Source organism: Narcine bancroftii, chromosome 4, assembly GCF_036971445.1.
Source record: "Narcine bancroftii isolate sNarBan1 chromosome 4, sNarBan1.hap1, whole genome shotgun sequence".
In the NCBI taxonomy this organism is placed as follows: Eukaryota; Metazoa; Chordata; class Chondrichthyes; order Torpediniformes; family Narcinidae; genus Narcine; species Narcine bancroftii.
In genome coordinates, this window is record NC_091472.1 from 186,541,072 (window position 1) to 186,565,527 (window position 24,456).

Consider the following 24,456-nt stretch of genomic DNA (forward strand, 5'->3'; position numbering starts at 1 on the left):
CACCACAGAAGATGGTAATAGCTACTGAAGGCGAATAACTTTGGCTCCGGGACATTACTGCAGGAGTTTGTTTGAGAAATTCCTCAGCTGCTCCATCTATTCTTTCTCTCCAGCAATACGGAAAAATTGATTGATGACTGGTCGGTCAGTTCCACCTGGCACTAATTTTAACAAGATAAAATAGTCAATGTCGGCATGCAGTCAGATCAAGACAACCAAGTTTAACTTGATAAGTGGCAAGTAAACCTTCATGTCATAAGGTGCTAATCTTCTGCAAAAGGAAGTTGGCCGTGTTTGGTTTGGCATTCACTGGCACTCTCATCATGAAATCTCACATTGTTAACTGTTTAGTAGTCACCATTGACCAGAGATATAACAAGACTAGCCATGTAGCTACAAAAGCTGCTTCCGATGTTGGATTTTCTGTGGTGAGCCCTCATCTTTGCCAGGTCAAAGAAGCTAAACCAGCCAACGGGTGGGAGCAGATGAAGCTGGTAATCACTTTGGCAAAACTGGTTTGTTCTTATGGACCTGTTCTTCCTGAAGTTCCCTGAAGTTTTGCATCATACCCAAAATTTTCTCCATAGTTGGTGCTTGCCTCTGGGGCAGATGTTTATAGATACAAACCTCACTAGAGTTTTGAGTAGTGGCATCATTCAGTTGAGGAGTAAAATCCAGCCTCTCCCACCTGCTTTCACAGGTGAACATATGCAGAAAGTTGTTGCAGGTATCTTCATTCAATTTTTCCCTCCAAATAGCTTCAATAACACCAAATAGGTTGGATGTTTTGTGCTAGTTGGCAATGTGCAAACAGCTGCCACACTACTTGTATAATGAAGACCCTTGTGATCATTTAAATTCACTCCAGAAATCCAAGTCCTTTTTTCCTTCCAATCAACACTGTAAATAAATACCCTCTTCCCCGGACAAGTACTTCTTGCACATCACCCAAAAACCTTGACTTGGTCTAAAACACAGACGCCCTCTTGAACTAAGTCCCTTCCATCATCCTGAGGATCCATTCTACGACCACTGTTCACTGAGAAACAACAAAAAAAAATGTTGCAGGACTTCTTCAGTTGGATCTCCCAAATGAGCAGCATCTGCTATCTACTTCAGTGGGACTTCTCGAATCTACAGCCTCTGTCACCTTCATCGATTGGACAGTTCAAACTTATGACCTCTGTCACCTTCATCAATGGGTCTGTTCAAACCTACACTCTGACACCTTAATCAATGGGCCTGTTCAAACCTACAGACTCTGTCACCTTCATCAATGGGCCAGTTCAAACCTACAGTCTCTGTCCCCATCATCAATGGGCCTGTTCAAACCTACAGTCTGTCACCTTAATCGATGGGCCTGTTCAAACCTACAGTCTCTGTCACCTTCATCAATGGGCCTGTTTAAACCTACAGTCTGTCACCTTCATCAATGGACCTGTTCAAACGTACAGTCTGTCACCTTAATCGATGGGTCTGTTAAAACCTACAATCTGTCACCTTCATCGATGGGCCTGTTCAAACCTACAGTCTCTGTCATCTTCGTCAATGGGCCTGTTCAAATGTACAATCTCTGTCACCTTAATCGATGGGCCTGTTCAAACCTACAGTCTGTCACCTTACTCGATGGGCCTGTTCAAACGTACAATCTCTGTCACCTTAATCGATGGGCCTGTTCAAACCTACAGTCTGTCACCTTAATCGATGGGCCTGTTCAAATCTAGTCTCTGTCACCTTCACCAATGGGCCTGTTCAAACCTACAGTCTCTGTCACCTTCATCAATGGGCCTGTCCAAACCTACAGTCTCTGTCACCTTCATCAATGGGCCTGTTCAAACCTACAGTCTCTGTCACCTTCATTGATGGGTCTGTTCAAACCTACAGCCCCTCCCGTCTTCATTGATGAGTAACATTGCAACGGTCAGTTTAGTATTGTTCAAAATGGCAGCAACATCTAGTGTGGAAACTAAGAAATACAATGTACATACAGTGCAATTTATTGTTGGAGACTATGTTATAATATAGGGGTGAGCAACCTTTTTTAAAAACTCACATTAAGCATTCCCTATGCCATCGGTGCTCTGTGATTAGTAAGGAATTACATAAGGTGTTATGTGAGTAGGAAGGAAAGGTTGAAAACCACTCCTCTAGACCCAATTGGTACTGAAATATTTTGCTTGAGAAAAATTGTCATTGGCTCATTTCCTCTGGAGTTATGAAACAGTGCACATAACGAGTCAATTAGGTACGAATAAAACAGTGTGTTTCAAACTTTTTCTTCCACCCACATACCACATAAAGCAATCCCTTAATAATCACAGAGCACCTACGGCATAGGAAAAACTTAAAGTGGTACGTGATGTTTCAAAAAAAGGTTGCCCTCCCCTGTTATAATGGGACATGTTCCACTTTAATTTTAAAATTCACCTTGGCCACTTATACACAGGCTACAGTTGACCATAGTTCGACCACCCCTGCTTCAAACCCATAGACTCTCCCACCTTCTTCAATGGGACTACACAAGTTACAACCTTTGTCACTGTGAAAGACAAGAATAGAATGCATACCATAAGTTTCCCACAAGTATATGTTCAAACTGACTTCAGAAATTATTACTGTTCCTCTACGCTACGGTCACAAGAATAAAATATTAGAATTCCCAGCATAACAATATCTGAACTACATCAGATATAGCAGTTCAAGAAGGTGAAATTGACATGGCTGGACCACATGCAAAACAAAGATGTTCACTGTATCTCGGTACATGTGACAATAAACTAGTGGATATAATTCAAAGTAACTCACTACCAGCAACATGGGCAGTAAATGATATTTTGCATTCACAAACATCTTTATGAATCATATTTGCAAACACTGCAAAAAAAACTAGCTTTTCTGTTCCTTTTTGAAATTGTGTAAATATAGGTTGACTTCCGCTTGATGTTAAAGACCTCCTTTCCTCTCCTCACTCCCTCCACTCCACAAGACCAATTGGTCTGTTTGTTTGCCTGCATGACATGAAGTCTGGGAACCTGAAATTTTTCCAACGTCAAGGCTGAAATGATCTTTTCCACTGATTCTTACCCTTTGTTTCGTCTGAGAAAACTTAATACTGAGTAAGCTGAAGCAAGCTACCTGACCTGCAGAGTGAAAAGGGTAAAGGTTTCATTATTGTCACATAATACTACATTTAGGAGGTAACATGCATGAAATTCTTTAACTTTTATCTACATTATTTCTGGCACTTTCTATTTTTATTTGCCAATGTCCAACAACTATAGATTTTTCTTTTCAAAACTGAATCAGTAGGTTAGCTATTTACCTACCCCTTCCTCTGAACTGGTTCAGTAGGTAATGACCAATCCAGCACCTCAACTCCTCTTTCCTGCCCCTTTGTCATATTTCTTGGCTTTCACACTACTTCAAAATCAATCACAGCCTTGAGAACTGAGCCACAGCAGCCCTTTGGGTTGTATTCCAATACTTCACAACCATACAAGCGAGAAAACCTACTCAATTCTGACACTTGCCCCCGTTCTATTTACTCCCATTTGAGGGAACAGCCACTGAGAATCGACAATGTCAATTTCATTGGAATCTGGCCAACTTTCAGTCATTCTGAACACAGGCCTGTCTTCCTTAATTTCTCCTTATTAACCGCTGCCATACCCACACTTTCACCCAAGGAATTAAGATGGTGAATTTGTTACATCGGTGTCCGAAGTCAAGTTCATTATCATCCGATTGTACAAGTACATCCCAACAAAACAGCGCTCTCTGGGCCTCAATGCAAAAACATGCAAACGCACACCCAGACATAGCACACATACCAATACTTAAGAAGTAGACATATATACATGTACAAAAATAAATAAATATGCTCAATAAGTAGTAGAGTCTCGATGTTTAGATCTTGTTCCCATTTTTGTTTAGGTTTATAGCTTGTTTCCTCGTTCTCCTTTTCTTGCAGTTTGATGTACATGTTTGTTATAAATCTTTTAATTATCATTGTGTCTGAAATCATATATTTAAAATTGCTTCCTTCTGGTAACCTCAGACTGTTTCCCAATTTGTCCTTCAAGTAAGTTTTCAGTTGGTGGTATGCAAACATTGTATCATGAGTTATATGTGTCCTTCATTTGTTCAAAAGATAATAATTTATTTCCCGAAAAGCAATTTTCTATTCTTTTGATCCCTTTTCTCTCCCATTCTCTAAAGGAAAGGTTATCTATTGTGAAAGGGATTAGCTGATTTTGTGTCAATATTAATTTTGGTAGTTGATAATTTATTTTATTCCTTTCTACGTGAATCTTCTTCCAAATGTTGAGCAGATGGTGCAATACTGGTGAATTCCTATGTTGCACCAACTTTTTTTTCTCCTAGCTTGGCAGCTTAAGACAGAACAAACTAAAAGAACAGTATTGGCATCAAGGAAAAAGGACAAACAAATTACATATAACCCAATGGAGATCATCGAAAACTTCAGGGAATTCTATGAGCAATTATATCAAACTGAAAACGAAGGGAAAGAAGACAAAATAGATGAATTTCTAACTAAAAATTGAACTACCGAAATTGCAGACAGAGGAGTAAAATAAATTAATAAAACCATTTGAAATAGAAGAAATACAGGAGATATTAAAAAAAACTCTCTTCTTTTTCTTTAGCTTGGCTTCGCGGATGAAGATTTATGGAGGAGTATGTCCACGTCTGCTGCAGGCTCGTTGGTGATTGACAAGTCCGATGCGGGACAGGCAGGGAAGGTTGCAGCGGTTGCAAGGGAAAATCGGTTGGTTGGGATTGGGTGTTGGGTTTTTCCTCCTTTGTCTTTTGTCAGTGAGGTGAGCTCTGCGGTCTTCTTCAAAGGAGATTGCAGCCCGCCGAACTGTGAGGCGCCAAGATGCATGGTTGGAGGCGATATCAGCCCACTGGCAGTGGTCAATGTGGCAGGCACCAAGAGATTTCTTTAAGCAGTCCTTTAAGCAGTGGAGAGCTCGCCATATAACACGATCTTGGGAAGGCGATGGTCCTCCATTCTGGAGACGTGACCCACCCAGCACAGTTGGGTCTTCAGCAGCGTGGATTCAATGCTTACGGATTCTGCCAGCTCGAGTACTTCGATGTTGGTGATGAAGTCATTCCAATGAATGTTGAGGATGGAGCGGAGACAGTGCTGATGGAAGCATTCTAGGAGCCGTAGGTGATGCCGGTAGAGGACCCATGATTCAGAGCCGAACAGGAGCGTGGGTATGAAATGTCCTCCCAGAATCACAGTGTGGCTTTCGTGCAAACAGAGGAACTACTGACATGGTATTTGCCCTCAGACAGCTCCAAGGAAAGTGCAGAGAACAAAACAAAGGACTCTACATCACCTTTGTGGACCTCACCAAAGCCTTTGACACCATGAGCAGGAAAGGGCTTTGGCAAATGCTAGAGCGCATCGGATGTCCCCCCCCAAGTTCCTCAACATGGTTATCCAACTGCACGAAAACCAACAGAAATGAGCTCTCCGAACCCTTCTCCATTGACAACGGCATGAAGCAAGGCTGCGTCCTCACACCAACCCTCTTTACTATCTTCTTCAGCATGATGCTGAAACAAGCCATGAAAGACCTCAAAAATGAAGACGCTGTTTACATCCGGTACCGCACGGATGGCAGTCCCTTAAAAAAACTACCGAACAATAAAACGCCGGGAGAGGATGGTCTCCCAATAGAATTCTATAAAACATTTAAAGACTTATTAATTCCTCCTCTCCTGGAAGTAGTGAAACTCATAATACTTCTGTTTTGTCTTCATTATATTCTTCTCCACCTTATATGTTTGTAGTGTTTCATATTTTATTTTTTTATCTGCCAATTCTCTTCTTTTAGTTGTATCTTCCTTTATTCCTAATTCTTTTTCTGTATTTGTTATTTCCCTTTCCAACTGTTCTATTTCCTGATTGTAGTCCTTCTTCATCTTAGTTACATAACTTATTATCTGCCCGCTGATTAACGCTTTCATTACGTCCCATAGTATAAACTTATCTTTCACTGATTCCATATTTATTTCAAAGTACATTTTAATTTGTCATTCAATGAATTCTCTAAAATCCTGTCTTTTAAGTAGCATGGAGTTTAATCTCCATCTATACATTCTCGGTGAGATGTCCTCCTACTCTATTGCCAATAACAGGGGTGAGTGATCCAATAACAATCTTGCTTTATATTCCGTTTTCCTAACTCTTCCTTGAATGTGAACATAAAGATAAAGAATGAAACATGGGAGAAGCTATTCTCCGGAACTACGAGAAATACAATAAACACGAGGTTACGCATGATACAATATAATTGGTTACACAGGCTATACATCACACCCCAAAAGTTAAATAAATGGGACCCAACATTATCAGACAGATGTTTTCGCTGTAAGAAGGAAACGGGAACAACAGTACATGCAATTTGGGCATTTGAGAAAGTGAAAAAATTTTGGGAAGATCTAAACCAGGTATTAAATATAATCACAAAAAGCAACATACCAAAAAACCCAGAGATCTTCCTTCTAAGTAACATAGAAATAAAGAACTTGGACTCGATTTGGATGGAGCACAAAAAAGATTCATTATGATAGCCCTAGCTGTAGCAAAAAAATGTATTATGTCAACCTGGAAATTAGAAGACAACCTGAGAATACAGCAAAGGTACATAGAAATGAATAAATGTATTCCATTGGAAAAAATAACATATAATTTAAGAAATAACATCACAATATTCGAACAAATATGGGAATCATACATGAAACACAATAGAGAAATCCTACCACAGACCTCCACTACCTAAAATGACAGAAGGAGAAAACAATGAAATGAACTGACCCAGTATGTAAAAGTAGAAGACACAAATTTCTTGTTTATTTTTATTAAGTGACGACATTGTTTAACGGGTTTAATGTATCTTATAGATTGAGCTTTGAATAAATGGGAAGGGGGGGAGATGGAGGGAGGGGGGAAAAGGGGAGAAAATGACATTGTATATATTCAAGAGAAAAATGTCAATGTATTTTGGTCAGTATGGTTCATAGTGTGAAAAATAAAAAAAATTTTTTAAAAGGTAGTAGAGTCTCGGATGGTTAGTGTGAGCCGTTCATCAGTCGCTCAGCTGTCTCACTGCCCATGTGAAGAAGCTGTTTCTCAGCCTGATGGTGCCGGCTCTGATCCTCTTGTAGCCCTTTCCCGATAGGAGTAGTTGAAAGATGCCTTGTGCGGAGTGATAGGGTTCCTCAATAATTTTGTGAGCTCTCGTCAAACAACAATCCCGGTTGATCATGTTGATTTGGAGGGGTTGGGGGTGGGGGTGAGAGGGTTGAGGGAGAAGGAGACCCCAGTGATCCTCTCTGCCGCTCTTATGGATTGACCACTTATCCAATGCTCTACAGCCACCGTACCACACGGTGATGCAGCCATCCAGGACACTCCCGGTAGAGCTCCTGCAATAGTTGACAAGATGGTAGCCGGTAGGCTTGCCTGCCTCAGTCTTATCAGGAAATATTGTTGCTGGTGCGCCCTCCTGATGAGTGAGGAGATGTTTTGCATTCACCACTTAAGTGGATTCCGAGGAACTTGCTGCCCACTACCGAGTTATTAATGTGTAGTGGAGGGTGGTCATTTCTGGTCCTCCTAAAGTCCACCATCATCTCCTTTGTCTTGTCCATGTTGAAACTCAGTGTGTTATTCTTGCACCATATACTAATATTTCCCACCTTTTTTCCGTAGTGCAACACATCATTGTTGCAGGTGAGCCCAACTACTGTAGAGTCATCTGCAAACCTGATGACTATGTTGCAGCTGGATTTGGCAATGCAGTCGTAGGTTAATATTATGAGCAGGAGCAGCCTGAGCACTCAGCCCTGAGGTGTGTCGGTGCTCGGCGTTCTGCTGCCTACTCGGGCAGACTATGGTCTTTGTATTAGGAAGTCCAGAATATAGTTACAGAGAGGGGTGTTGAGTCGCAGTGACGACAGCCTCTCCACCAGCCTCTGGGGAATGATTGTATTAAATGCCGAGCTGAGGTCGATGAACAGCAGCCGCAAGAGTCATTGTCTCCAGGTGGATCAGGACAGAGTGACTATAGCATCATCAGTGGAATGGTTTGGTCTGAAGGTAAATTGAAATGAGTCCATTGAAATGAGGCCTATTAAGCAAGCAGGATCTGGAGCTCAAAATTCTGGTTGGACTTAAACCAGTGGCTTGTTGAGGTGGAGGTGCTGCCATTGGGCCTAAGTTAACAATGTTAACCATGGTAGGTGATGTGGCTTAAGGTATTAGAAAGCAGACTTAGGAAATATTCTCCCCAAATACCTTCAATGTTCTGCTATGGGACCTTTTTATTGACATCCACCTAAAGGACTCTCCCTTCGCATCATATCCAAAGGAGAACATCTACAGGAAAGCATCAGTCGTGCCCTTGGGATTGCCAGTATTTTGGAATGTACTTACTTAAACCCAAGACTGCTAACATGAAGCTGACATGAGCCAAGGTCAACAATTAAGTAACAGAACTTCTCAGGACAGCCCCCACTGCTACCCAAATGTTCTTTATGATGTGCATCTCAAATAGCCTCTACAACCAAGTCCAACTCCTGGCCTTCACATGTGGCATCGTTCTTATGCCTGGTTGAGCTCTTCTCACTGACAGGAGAAGGGGTAAAGGCGGGCCAATGGCACCTTGAATCCAGTTGCTCTGAGCAGATGGGGCTCAGATACCATGGATGGTAACTCATTCTGGAGAGGGATAACCCCAATTTCAAACCTCCGCTCCCTTGTGGCTATACTCACTCATGGGAAAGGTTTTGGGAGTAAACCCTGAGGTAAAATCAGAAGTTAGAGTCCCAAAGATGGCTGACTGCTGTACCCAGCACCAGCAAAGCAACTCCTGTGATGTTGCGGGCACCAAATTTTATCGACCTTCGTCGTTCCTTTGGACCTGACACTAGCATGGGGGGTGGTGTGGGGGAAGGCATGGACAACAGACAAATCTCCATATCAACCCTACCCTGGCTGGCACCCGGGAGAGGCCACAATGACTACCAGAGGCACAGTGCCCATGGTCATCCTTGACCGATGGAGGCCAAAAGATCAATCTTTGAAAGAAAATATAGCTGAACTCTGAGCCATTGCATTGATAAATATATATTTCTTACCACCTCTGCACACAATATTTGGATAATGAAAAAAGGAAACTTGCATTTTGTTATAGTATTCTATTACAAGCATACATTATCATTTAGGGTGTCTGTTTGCATTTATTTTTCACTTCCTGGAAACTGTATAGGTCCAATGAAAGAAATAATCAGAGAATTGTGTGCCTGAGCTTTTGAAACATCAAAGGGCTGTGCGTCTTCGTGCTGTACATTGTGCGAAGTACAATTCAATAATCCGGATTTTGTTTATACCATGTCTTCCTGATACCGCTAGAAATAGCAACACTAGGTTTAAAATCTGATAGATCCATTTCCAATGTTTCCCCTGATGGTTGCACTGTTTACCAGATCGGTAGGATCTTCCAAGAAAGCCTCAATGAAAGTCTGCTTTTGTCTTTATTTTGTAATTGTGCCATTATTATCTTGTATTAACTTAGCTTTACACTGCCTTGGTTTTAATCCATACTATGTGTGAAAGAATTTAGACTTTGCTATGAGAATCTTGTATAAACAAGCCCTTTTGTGGAGTTTTTCAAAGCAAACATGTATCCTCTTCTTTTTAACATTAGTTCTATACTTAGAGAGTTTGTCAATCCAACTGTAATAAACGATGGTTGAAGTGTGATGTGCGTACAACATAGAACACTATAGCACAATACAGTACAGGCCATTCTGCCCGTGCTGACTCAAATATTCCTTCAAAAAAGCACTAAACCCTCCCTACCCCGTAACCCTCTATTTTTCTTCCATCCATGGGCTTATCTAACAGTCTCTTAAATGACCTTAATGCTTCAGCTTCCACTACCATCCCTGGCAATGTTTTCCAGGCACCCACAACTCTGTATTTTAAAAAACTTACCCCTGATGTATCCCCTGAGCTTCCCTCCCTTCACTTTGTACAGGTGTCCTACATACGGTGCAGTACAGGCTTGATTAGTACACACAATGCTGCAGCCCAGCAGAACAGGCCACTAAATGCCCTTCCCCCCCAAAAAAATCTAGTTTGTCTGGATATTAGGCTGATTTTGTATAACTTACAAATCCACTTCAACCCAATATAAAGGTGCAACCCTGCACACTGCTGATGGTATACCCCCCACCAAAAGAAAAACCTGTTGTTGCATTTACCATTTAGCAGTAACAATATCATGGTATCCAGTGTTGCCAGAGCTCACCGGAGTGCTGCTTGGGCACCTCAGGGGGCCGCTCCAGGCACCTCATGGGGCCGCTCCAGCACCTCTTGTCGCCGTTTTTGGTGAGCCCCGGCACCTAAAATTAGCACTGGACCCTTACATTTCTGAGTGCATGATATCAGGTCAAAGCCAGTAAGGCAGCCAGCTCAACTCTTTTTTTTTGGCTATCCTCAAAGTTTATGGGTCCCCTTAAGTCATTTAGATGGTTTCTTCCATATTTCTCACCCATCGACAACATATTTAAAAAAATTTTTGATTTCAGTCCATTCCCCCCCCACTTAAATGTGTTGTGGACCCAGGGAGGTCGACAGCCTATGTTGAGAATGTCTGCTGTAAACCACCTCCTTGGGTAGTTTTTGACTATGCTCCGACTGAAAACATGGAGCGAGGTGGGGATCCCAGGTGTGGTCACTGTGTGAAAATAAACTACATCGAGCTTCTAGACCTGCAGCCTGCCAGAAGAGGAGTCTTTTCAATTCCTCAAAGTGATATCATGTGCTTTGTAAAGGATGGTTAGAATTTAGCATTCTGCCGAGAGAAAACTCTGATATCACATTGGGCTCACCTCTGGCTGGCCATTCCTAAGAGAATGCCCAGCGTGTCTTTCTTGTGAATCAGCTTTAATTTTGAGACCAACGTATTGAATCATGGAAGTCACAGACGGGTCAGAGGTCAGATGCTACGGAACTCTGTGTTACCCAGTCAGGGCTGGCATATATAGTAGAAGCCCATTCATTCGAGCTTGGTCATTGATCTAAAAAGTGCATCTGAGTACAGTAAAACCCCCTGATATCCAGCACCTATGGGGATTGGTAGATGCTGGATAAGTGAATTTGCCATTTGCTTGAGATTGTCTGTTGCGTGATTGGCGAACTGACGGCCTGGGGGCACTAATTTTAACAGGTGCACTATTTATTTTCTGCATTTTTTTTTGCCAATTGCTTGAATTCTAGATAATGGGGATTTACTGTAATTTGTTTATTGTTTCTTCACTTTAATTCTGTTTTTAATTCACAATGCACATTTAAACACATTTTTCAGTCATTCTTTCAGCTCCTTACACCAATATAAGCACCTTTCAAAGCTCTTTGGCAGCACCAGGTTGTCTTCTTGACTTCAACTGAGCATCCACTGCCTGAGGCCCAGTCATTACTTATATCCTCTTCTACCTCATGGGAAGATGCTGGAGCTAGATCTCAAGCTCAAGTCAGACTGCAGAACCACTAATGTTAAATTCAGGTGGTTGCCTGAATAACAAATTAATTTGTTCAACAATAGTGCAATGTGTGCTACCACCAGGGAAACTGGGGAGATCTATGACATGGATCCTATGTATTTTATACTTGGGGGAAAGCAACCCATTTAATTCACAAGCAATGAAATATTGCCACTGCCATAATGTTCTAAACTTGTTGGACTATTGCACACAACAGATTTTCACAAAGCTGAGCTAAAATAACCTGCTTTAGGTGCTGCTTAAGGGATGAACATTGCCCAGGAGAACCCTCCTGCTCTGCTTTGAATATTGGCAATGGGAATTTTTGTGATGACAGATGGGGCTCAATACTTTGCTTCCAACAGTATCATGCTTCCTTTGTACTGAAGAGAAGAAAACCATTTACAATGCCTCTAAGGGCCCAGGAATCCAAAATCTTCAGAGTTCTCCAAATGAATCCAGGGTGAGTCTTATTTAAGCTCCTCTTACATACATCACATTACACTCAAGAATGAACTATGGAAGTCGTTCCATAACTGTTACATACTCAGGCAGCAGCAACAGAAATTATCCAAGATAGTATTATATTTGAAATAATATTTTTATTATTAAGTACCAATAATATAACACTTTATCTAAACTTATCCCCCAGCTATGGGAAAATATACTTATGAGTATGGTTGCGGAAATATCCCAAACCATTGCAGTTCAATCCCAATTCTGCAATGTCAGTTCAAAGTCCAGACTCAGAAATCCAGTGTTGACATGAAGTTTCTTAAATTGATGTAAAGAAGTATTTATGAATGAATTTATGAATGGGGTGGCAGACTGTTGTAAACTCATGAAATCCTTGTTGAGTTGCTTCCAAAGGAATGTCCTTTCAGATGAGTGGTAGTCAAAACTTTTATTTTCTGTGGTGGAGGAAACAAAGTGAGTGGCTTTCACAAAGCTTCTAGAACCCTTTAGTGGGTGGCTGCAATATTAACCTGCCCTTTTGGTCATATTGTGGCACGTTAATCCCCCTTCAAAAATGACCCCTCCTTTGGCCACAGTGGGGTGTACTCATTCTCCTTACAGAGCACAGTATACCTTCAATGAAATGCTTCTCCAAGTGCTGCCTCCTTCAAATGACCCCCGATCAAACCAAGTACAGTTTCTTTAACATGTTGGTCACATGGTCTCTGTACCTGTGTTTTCTAGGGTCACTTCCTCTCTCTCTCTCTTCAGAAGTAGTGAATTTGAGTACATGCTGTCCCCAGCCTGTCAGCCCACAGTAAATCTCCAAAGCTTGCAGCTTGATCTGTTCTCTTAAAGAGACAGTCCCACGCAAATGAAAATGAACTGAGAGCACGTAATAAGAGAACATTGTAAATTTCTATTGAGAATTATAAATTAGATCTTCTCTTCTATTAAATGCTAAGGATATAACACAAATAGCTCTTTTGTTTCAAAATATAGATTCATTCCAAAGATGTCCTGTGAATTTATACTATGCATCATGCAGTGGAATTAATATACTAGAAACCAAACCGACCATGATGAAATCCACCTTGATATTGAAACAAATTCCTTTCCAAAAACAAAGTTGGTATCATTGAACCATGAGTATATTGAATATTGGTCTGAACATAGAACATTACAGCACAGTACAGGCCCATCAGACAGAATGTTGTGCTGACCTATATTTTCATGAAAAAAACCCTCACTACATCATAATCCTCAATTTTTCTTTCATCCATGTGTCTGTGTAAGAGTCTCTTAAATTTCCCTATTGTTCCAGCCTCCACCAAAACCCTTCGCAATGCATTCCAAGCACCCACAACTCTCTGTGTAAAAAAACCTACCCCTAATGTCCCCCCTAAACCTTCTTCCCTTCGTTTTGTACAGATGTCCTCTGGTGTTTTTTACTCTGCCCTGGAACAAAGATTCTGGCTTTTACCTTATCTATGCCTCTCATAATCTTGTAGATTTCAATTAAGTCTTCTTCACTCCAAAAAGAAAAGTCCCAGCTCTGCTCACCTTGCTTCATAAGACGTATTTTCCAATTCAGGCAACATCCTGGCAAATCTCCTCTGCACCTTCTACACACCTTCTACATCCTTCCTGTAATGAAGTAACTTGAAATGAACACAATATTCTAACTGTGGTCTCTGTGGTGGTACAACCACAGTACTAGGCCGTGTGCCCACCAGTCGACTGCAGGGGGAAACCTCTAAAACCTGCAGGAAGACCATCTGGGAGGCTGACTCCACCTGGCCGGCTGTCAATCACCAACCTGTATATAGACTTGAGCCGACCCCTCCCGGGCCAGTCACGCTCGGAGTTACTGAGACTACTACTGGTGTACAACAGAGTTTAAGTGGATTAAATTCTGTAGTACAGTCTTTTCTGTGTTTTGTTTCTGCTTGCTGCACCACAGCACACCACAGTCTCACCAAAGATTTATAGAGCTGGAACATAACCTCATGACTCCTGAACTACTGACATCTTCCACTTCAGCAAGACAATTTCCGCTTTGTATTCCTAGACACCTATTGATAACATCATCTTATGATAATATAGATCTTCAGATATTGGCCACAATCCTTTGATCAAAAAATGCCAGATTGAATTGATTATGGTGATCAACCACAAACAGTACGTGCCTGCACTTGCCTGGGCTGAAGCCTGTGTGCTGATCTCAGCGGTACGTCAAATTCCTGGGTGTCAACATCTCCGAGGAACTGTCCTGAAACTTCCATGATGATGTCATCATGAAGAAGGCCCCCCAACATCTATACTTTGTAAGGTGTTTAGGAGATTCGGTATGTCACTGAAGACTCTCGAAAACTTCTACAGGTGCACTGGGCAGTTCATTCTGGCTGGTTGCATCACTGCCTGGTATGGAGGCGTCAACTCTCAGGACAAGAATAAACTCAAAAGGGTTGTTACTTGAGACATCTCCGGCACCAGACTTCACTTCATTGAGGATATCTACATGAGGTGGTGTTTTAAAAAAAAAAAGCACCCTCTCTCCTCAAAGACCCTCCCCACTATCTAGGCCATGTCTTCTTCACTCTGCTGCTATCAGAAAGGAGGTACAGGAGCCTAAGGATGAACACTCAGCGGCACAAGGACAGCTTCTTCCCCGCAGCCACCAGCTTCCTAAATAATCCGTGAACCAAAGACGCTGCATCACTTTTTGTGCGCTATTTTTTTTTAATGCAGGTGTGTTAAAATGGTTATAATATGAATTTTTGCACTGTGTTTTGCTGCCGCAAAACACCAAATTTCGTGACTTGACAATAAATTCTGATTCTGATAGATCACACCACTACACCAGCAGCAAAGTGAGAAAAGTGAATGATTGGGCCGTGAGCAGAAAAGTACGGAGGGACTGTCCCTGACTGAGTTTTACAGCTCATATTTTAATACCAGTTGCTAGAGGGATCTTCTGACTACAGTTCAGCAGGGGGACACCTTTGCCACCAGCTTGAGGTGTAGTTCTAGGGCAGATTTACAGCAAGCTTAGGTGGATCAAAGACAACGTTTTTTTTTAAAGGGTGGGATGGATCAGTAGGAGATGTAATGAAAGTAACAGTGAGGCCAACAAACTGAGCAACACTGGGGTGTTTTTGAGATCAGTTTTGCAGCTGAAAGTACAAATAATTTCTTTTTGGAGAAGGGGATCAAGTTTTTGGAAGCAGTTTCATGATATATGTGTGAGAATCATAAGGTAGTGATCATGGGAGATTTTAACTTCGCTCACATTGATTGGGATACCCATACAGTTAGAGGCCTGGATGGGCTAGAGTTCGTTAAATGTGTTCAAGATTGTTTTCTAAATCAATTAGTAGAAGAACCGACTCGGGACGGTGTAATACTAGATCTCCTATTAGGGAACGAGCAAGGTCAGATATCGGACATTAATGTTGGAGAACAAATTGGGTCTAGTGATCATAACTCTGTTAGTTTTAGGGAAGAGCAAGGAGGGGCCTAAAGTTGAGTTTCTGGATTGGAGAAGAGCAAATTTCAAAGGAATAAGAAGGGATTTGGGGAGTATTGAGTGGGACAGGATATTTTCAGGTAAATGAAAGATGGAGGATATTCAAAAAAGAAATTTTGAGGGTACAGAGTAGATATGTCCCAGTGAGGATCAAAGGAAAGGCTGGAAGTCATAGGGAGGCTTGGTTTTCGAGGAATATTGGAAATTTGGTTAGGAAAAAAAGGGAGGTGTACAAGAGGTATAAAGAACAGGGAGCTGAGAATTTGAAGGAGGACTACAAGGAGTGTAGAAGGAATCTTAAAAAAGAAATTAGAAAGGCCAAAAAAAGGCACAAAGAGGCTTTGGCAGACAGAGTAAAACTAAATCCAAAGGGTTTCTATAGGTACATTAAAAGTAAAAGATTAGTGAGGGATAAAATTGGACCCCTTGTAGATAGCGAGGGTAGGCTGAGTGAGAAGTCAGAGGAAATGGGGGAAATTTTGAATGCTTTCTTTGCCTCGGTATTCACTAGGGAAAAAAAATATTGAACCAGTTGAAGTAAAGAAAAATAGTGGGGAGGTCATGAAGCATATAAGGATAACCGAGGAGGTAGTGATGGCTGTGTTGAAAAAGATAAAGGTGGATAAATCTCCGGGACCGGACAAAATATTCCCAAGGACACTCAGGGAGGCTTGTGGATAATGGGGCCATTAACAGAGATATTTAGGATGACACTGGCCACGGGCGTAGTGCCAAAGGATTGGAGGGTTGCGCATGTGGTTCTGCTGTTTAAGAAAGGGTCCAAATGTAAACCTGGGAATTATAGGCCCGTGAGTCTGACGTCTGTGGTGGGCAAGTTGTTGGAAAGTGTTCTGAGGGATGGTATTTACAAATATTTGGAGGTACAGGGATTGATAGGGAGTAATCAACATGGTTTTGTCAGGGGTAGATCATGCTTGACAAACCTGATTGAGTTTTTCGAGGGGGTTACAAAAAAGGTTGACGAAGGGAAAGCTGTGGATGTTGTCTATTTAGACTTTAGTAAAGCTTTTGACAAAGTTCCCCACAGGAGGTTAGGAAAAAAGGTGGAGGCATTAGGTATAAATAAGGAGGTAGTGAAATGGATTCAGCAATGGTTGGATGGGAGGTGTCAGAGAGTAATGGTAGAAAATTGTTTGTCCAATTGGAGGCCGGTGACCAGTGGAGTTCCTCAGGGATCGGTCCTGGGTCCACTATTGCTTGTTATATATATTAACAATCTGGAAGTAGGGGTGGAGAATTGGATAAGCAAGTTTGCGGATGATACAAAGATTGGTGGTGTTGTGGACAGTGAGGAAGATTACCGTAGATTAAAAGGTGATTTAGGAAGGCTGGAGGTGTGGGCTGAGAAATGGCTGATGGAATTTAGTACAGATAAGTGTGAGGTGTTACATTTTGGAAAGGCAAATCTAAATAGGTCATATGCATTAAATGGTAGGCTATTGAGATGTGCAGAGCAACAAAGGGATTTAGGAGTGATGGCAAATAGTCCCCTCAAGGCTGATACTCAGGTAGATGGTGTGGTGAAGAAGGCATTTAGAATGTTGGCCTTCATAAATCGGAGTATTGAATTCAAGAGTAGGGAGGTTATGATGAAATTGTACAAGGCATTGGTGAGGCCAAATTTGGAGTACTGTGTACAGTTTTGGTCACCAAATTATAGGAAAGATATAAACAAAATAGAGAGAGTGCAGAGAACGTTCACGAGAATGTTGACAGGATTTCAAGGTTTGAGTTACAGAGAAAGGTTGTGCAGACTAGGGCTTTTTTCTCTGGAGCGTAGAAGATTGAGGGGGGACTTGAAAGAGGTGTTTAAGATTTTAAAAGGGACAGACAGAGTAAATGTGGATAGGCTTTTTCAATTAAGAGTGGGGGAGATTCAAACTAGAGGGCATGGTTTAAGATTGAAGGGGGAAAATTATAAGGGGAACATGAGGGGAAATTTCTTTACGCAAAGGGTGGTAGGGATGTGGAATGAGCTTCCGGCAGACGTGGTTGAGGCGGGATCATTGGTTACATTTAAGGAAAGACTGGATCGTTACATGGATAGGAGGGGACTAGAGGCGTATGGACCGGGTGCTGGTCAGTGGGACTAGGAGGGTAGGGATTTGTTACGGCATGGACTAGTAGGGCCGAACTGGCCTGTTCTGTGCTGTAAATGCTTATATGGTTATATGGTTATATTATTGTTTTACCTGTGTAATGGGATCATTTTGATAATGATTAAAATTATTCACTTCAAAAATTAAATCTGTAACTCAATAACTCCACACCAGCAAAGAAATGATATCGCTGTTATTTTATTGCTCAGTAAGCAAATTTCTGGAGCAACAGGACAAAATATGTAAAAATATTTTAGATCCCTCAATCAACAAAAATAATCTAAGTGACCAAGGACATAAGATTAGATCTGTGACTTAAAAAAAGTGGAAGAGAGGCTGTCTAACCTGTGAGATATATGACCAGAGTCAATAATGGAAACAGTGACCACACTCACATTAAAGGATAAATGATGGAGTTTCTCGATGAAGGTGCAGTATAGAAACAGGACAAACTCCTGCTTGGAGGGAGGGCCGTCCACCAGGCCACAGCTCTGTCTAATTATCACAAAGGAAACTAACTAAAAAACGGAGTAACCAAATTGTACAATGGTCAAATTCCAAAATACACTAGTCATATAAAAAAATTATCAACACTGCCCCCACCACCACAGTAGTTGTATGAAGCCCAATTCAAGGCTTTCATTTACCCCAATAAGTAACAACTCTTTATTTGAAAAGGTGGACATCTCATTGAACGGAAACTATGTACTAATATATCTGTAACCGTCAGCCTGATTCATGGCTGAGATTCCCAGATTGCTTGCAAAATCTGTTCCATGCCTTTCCCTAAAGAATTGGACCTTCTACTTCCTGTTTCATTTCAGCATTAATTTGCGACACATCTTCCTGTTTTTCTATTCCACCCACAATAAGGAAAGCAGCTGGCGTTTGATGCCAAATGTTATCTGCCTCCAAGCCAATGAACCTATTTTTCTACTGAAGGTTGGAAAGTCTCAGTCACATGGGGCTATAGCATCGAACCAGATATGGTGGGATTCGAGTGTAAAGACCCACAGAGTCATTCCTGCCCTTCCCTTATTTGCTGCATGAGAACCAGTGAAAATTTGCATTCAACTATCACATGAAGCCAACTTTATTTGATCAGTACAACTGGTTTGTTTATCCGAAAGACCCACATTAGGAATCAATAGGATATTATTTACTGATTCCATTTGTGAGCTCAAAGGGCATTGTGTCATTCAAAATTGTAGTTTCTCCGAGCTCAACACAAGCCTTCTTGCAACTACATCTGGAAGAAAACATGTGGTTATTAATAACTAAAACCTAAGTTTATAAAGCCCCAGAACTTAACCATCAATGTAAATGAGGGAAACCACATTAAGGCACAGAAATCAATCCAAGCAAGAAATGCAAGAACATTTTCAAAATATTGTTCCAATGCAACCCACAACAAAGAACACCAAACTACTTTGAACTACAATGTTTGTAGATTTGCCCTAACAAGAACCTGCTCGCAGATAAAATGAAGTTATCTGTATATGTTTCTCTGTTCATTACATTTTGATTAAAAAGAATAGTAATAATTAAGCAGGCTAAATATCACCTTTCCCCCCCCCCCTCACCCCACCCCCAAAACAACACAGAGAATTCATTACCCAGTGGAATGAGGGCACAGCCCAATTTGGACGTTGGAGTGATGAAAATCAGCCCCAGTGAAATATGCTTCAGTGCGTGATTCAGTTGTTTCAGCAATAAAACATGGAACATTTAACATTGCAGCACATTACAGGCACTTTGGCCCTCGATGTTGTGCTGACCTATATATTCCGAGCAAAAAATACTAAAGCCTTCCTACCTTATAGCCTCCTACGTCTTCTTTCATCCATGTGTCTGTCTAAATGCCCGTAATGTTTCACACCTGGGGTGAGGCATTCCAGGCACCCACAACTCTCTGTGCATTAAAGAAAACAACTTACTGCCTGATGTGCCCTCTAAACCTTCCTCCCTTCACTTTGTACAGATGTCCTCTGGTGTTTTTTATTTCTGCCCTGGGAAAAGGTGCTGGCTGTCAAGCTTATCTATGCCTCTCAGAATCTTCTATTAATTCTCCTCTTATCCTTCTTTGCTCCAAATGGAAAAGCTGCTAACCTTGCCTCATCAGACTTATTTCCCAATACAGGCAACGTCTTGATAAATCTCCCCTGCACCCTCTCCATAGCTTCCACATCCTTCCTAAATGGCCAGAACTAAACACAAGTGTGGTCTCACCAAAGATTTGTAGAGTTGCAACATAACCTGTTTTTCAAATGTAGACATAACAGCCCCTTTCGGCCCACAAGCCCATGCCGCCCAATTACACCCAAATGACGTACAACTCTCAGTATGTTTTGAAGGGTGGGAGGAAACCTAAAGCCCCAGGGAAAACCACACAGACACTGGGAGATGTACAAACTTCTTACAGGCAGCGCAGGATTCAAACCCCAGTCCCGATTTCTGGCTCTGTAACAGCGTTGTGCTAAGCACTACACCAACCATACCACCTTTACCTCTCTACTCTTGAGTTCCATCCCTCTATTAATATAGCCCAGCATCCCATGGGGCTTCCTATCAACCTGCACGGCAATCTAGAGAAATGCATAGATTTGGACCCCAAAGTCCCTCTGTTCCTCCACACTGTTAAAGTATTTGACCTTTAACCCTGCACTCATCCTTATGGTTTGATCTTCCAAAATGCATCATCTCAAACTTCTCCAGATTGAACTCCATCTGCCACTTTTCTACCCAGTTTTTCATCCTGTCTATATCCTTTTGTAACCTGCTACATCCTTTATTCATAAGGCTACAAATCACAGTATCTAGTGCTTAGGTTCTCCAAGCTACCTGTCTACAAAGTGATAGCATGTGGGCAAGTCAGTGAAAATAACAGATGGCCCACATTGTTCCTGACTTGCTATGTGATTTGCTCGTTATCACTATGAACAATGGAGCTTGTAATGCACGACCAATTGTTCCAATTTCTTGCTGCATGTCAACAACATGCACGTCACACATGACCATCATCATATACGTGAAATGCAGTAGTGTAGTGATACCAATGAGAGGGTGAATCACACTAGGAAGAGCTCGGTCCAATTTCCTAATCGTGGCAGCTGCCCCATGAATGGTGCAAATACTTCTAAACTTGCATCAGGCATTTGTGATTTGTACATTAAATAACTGATGCAAATCCTTTCGCCTAAAGCAATGTTTAGGGTTTTCCAACTGTGGGATTAGGTGAGAGGTCTGATTGAAATTGGAAGTGGATTTAATTATAAAAATGAATAGTTATTATTTGAATGTTTATAATTAGATTAGAGATAGGAGATTTGTGATGGTTTGGGAGCCAAATATCTTAACCCAGATCCAGAAATGTTAATAAGGCTAAAACAATATTTCTGGTATCATATGAAAATGAAAAAAATAACTGCAAATGCTGGAAATCTACCATTAAAACCAGAGACGGCATTCTCTGTTCTGTTTTAACTTCTGGTTTCATTTAACATTTAAGCAAATGTCATGAAAATTAACATCTTGACTTAATATCCAACCAATGCCTCAAGACATTGATAAAATGGTTTAATTCTTCCACAGTGTAACCCTGTTTAATGCCCTGGAGCTAGTGCTGGATTAAGGAATTTTAATATTTTAAAGGGGACCTGAATAGTACCGGCTGGCGCATGCGTGCTGAGGGGAAGCACTTACACTGAAATTGCTCCCCTCCCCTCCCCTATTAAAACTTACTTACAGATTCTGTTAAGACAAAACTTGTGACGGCGCCAGCTGGTGGCATGCAGGATCAATGGCTGTCTTGGTTACCCATTATCCCCCACGAAGCTGGAACCGCTCTGCATTTCCCTGTCACTGATACTGGCAGTGCGGTTTCAGCTGTGTGGGGGATTATGGGTAACCTAGACCAGCCAGTGCTCCCTCGTTGAGCCACCACTGCGAGCTGCCGGGAATGGTCTGTGTTAATAACCCTGATTAAATTTCAGCCAATCATCTCCTTTAATTGGGGTTATTAACAGACTATTGGTGGAATCTGATAGCCACTGCACAAAGATGAAAATGAAAATGTTTCTCATAATTCATAGTACATAAAGGCAGGGGCTCTTGAAATTACAGCGCCCGTAGCATTTTCTGCTTTCACTGCTGTGTGAGTCTGGCCCAGTCTTGAGGATTTCTCACAGGAAAACTATTTTTAGTCATTGTCTTCCATCCCTCCATACCATCAAACAGATGTATCCCATTCTTCAGTTATTTCTATTTTCATCCCAATGCATCTTCCTCTACCGATTATCTCCATGTGGAACAAGCGGATGAAGTCACTCTGAACTCAACGGCCGTGAAAGCGGATGAAGGCGGCCACAAACCGTCAGCTCCAATCGTCATGGTTTCCATGCCATTGGAACTAGTCGGTTGATTTGTGAAGCCTCGTGATCTTCTTGGCGTGCAACATCAAGTACACGTTAAACAAGGACACACACAGGCGTCTTTGCTCGGTGGGCCATTTTCCAAGATTAGACTCATAAGCCAAAAGAGCCCATAAATAGGTCAATGGAATGAAGACCACCATCCTCGACCCGAGGGACTCCCTACATTCCACTTCCATCCTTTGTTGGGACATACAACTCTTACATAAGTACATCAGCTATGCAATTGAAAGTCACAATTGTTGGTAAATTTCTCTCACCACATATTCATCTTGCCTTCTAAATGTTCCTCTTTTACTCCATAACTTGACTTCAACAGCCTCCATAACTGACATGTCTGCTTATTCAGAACCCAAACGCACTGCCTACTGCCAAGTTCCTTCCATCCTCAAACCTGTTTCCTCACTAGTGCTACTTTCTTCAGTCTTTCAGAATCGGATACCTCTGCTTTATTGTTGACTCTGCTACTGGTGCTGGAGTCTAAAGCTTTAGATCAACCTCTTAACTGGTCTCCAGGACCTAACACTTGCAATTCTCTTCCTATGCTTTAACGCACCATACTTCTCTAACTATGGAATTTATTCCCAGTCTTCCATTCCCCCCATCACTGTTTTAGTGTCCTTTCGAATTGCTTTTCCAGACTCTTTTCCTTGTTGTTTCTTTTCCTCTACTTTAGTTTTCCTGCCCTCCATTCCTTCTCACTGCTCCCAAAGCCTCGACTGTTAAAAAAAACTATTAAATAATTTTCTCTTCAGATATTCTTCTCTCCCTGTTAACTACTAAATTCAGCTTCCTCTTTGAAGAGATTTGGTATGTCACCAAAGACTTGCAAATTTCGACAGGTGTATCGTGTAGAGCATTCTGATTGGCTGGTATGGAGGTGCCAGTGTACAGGACATGAAAAGACACCAGAGGGTTGTTAACTTGGCCTGTGACAGGCATCAGTCTTCGCTCCATTTAAAACATCTACAAGAGATGATGTCTTAAAAAAGCAGCCTCTATCTTCAAGGACCCTCACCATCTAGCTCAGTGCTTCTCAACCTTTTTTCTTTCCACTCACATACCACTTTAAGTAATCCCTAGGCCATAGGTGCTCTGTGATTAGTAAGGGATTGCTTAAGGTGGTGCGTGGGTGGAAAGAAAAAGTTTGAAAACCACTGTTTTAATTGTACCTAATTGACTCGTTATGTACACGGTTTCACAACTCTAAAGGAAATGGGCCAATGACATTTTTTCTCAAGTAAAATATTTCAGACACAATTGGGTCTAGACCAGTGATTCTCAACCTTCCCTTCCCACTCACAGACCACCCTTACTAATCACAAAGCATCAATGGCCTAAGGATTACTTAAAGTGGTCTGTGAGTGGAAAGAAAAAGGTTGAGAACCACTGATTCTAGCCCGTACCGTCTTCGCTCAGCTGCCATTAGGAGAAAGGTACCAGAGCCTAAAACAAACACCCAGATTCCTGAATGGACAATGAACCAGACACCACCCAACCTTCTTCTAATAATCACATTTTGATTATTTTTGAAATGTTATTTATAGCAATATTTGCACTGTTATGCTACTGCAAAACAACAAATTTTGTGACATTCTCTTGACAGTAAATTCTGATTCTTGATTCTCTCTTTTTCTCCAGTTCATTTTGCTTTTCCTTCTTCAGTTCACGAATCTATCTCAGATGTGAAGAGGTACTACAGTGTTACAAATTGTTCAAACTCTTGTTTTCTATGGTACTTCACTAATTACAGATTTGTGTAACTGAGAGATATTCCAGTTGTATAAATGCATTTTGCTTTAAATTTAAATAATAATCTAATCTGCAGAATGACAGCCTCTTTTACATTTTAAATCACAAGGCAATGTGTTTTCAGAACATAATTCTTCCAATTTACTTTAAAACAAGAGGACAAACATTGGAAATTGATTATGTTTCTCTCCACTATTGTAATTAGAAAGCAGTGGATCTCTACTGGCAATGTTCATTGATTCATTTGGTTAAATTAGTCCCCTTGAGTGCCCAGTTATCCACAACACATTTTGGAAGAATCAAGTCCAGGTGAGGTGGAAAGTAAAGGAAAATGCACATTAAACGATACATCACAGGTTAGCATAAAAAAACGGGGAAACTAAGCTTGAGCACATTTTTCTAGAGAGAATTGAAAAGTGAGGGAGCCACCTGAAACCTATGGTTAGATTGCATTTTCAGTATTACATGCATATCTGGACACAATATTGGTACGAGCATACTGAGGCTATGGGGGTGGGGACTGAAAAGATGTTCAAGGATAATTCCAAGAAATGAGGGAATATGTATTAAGAAACAATGA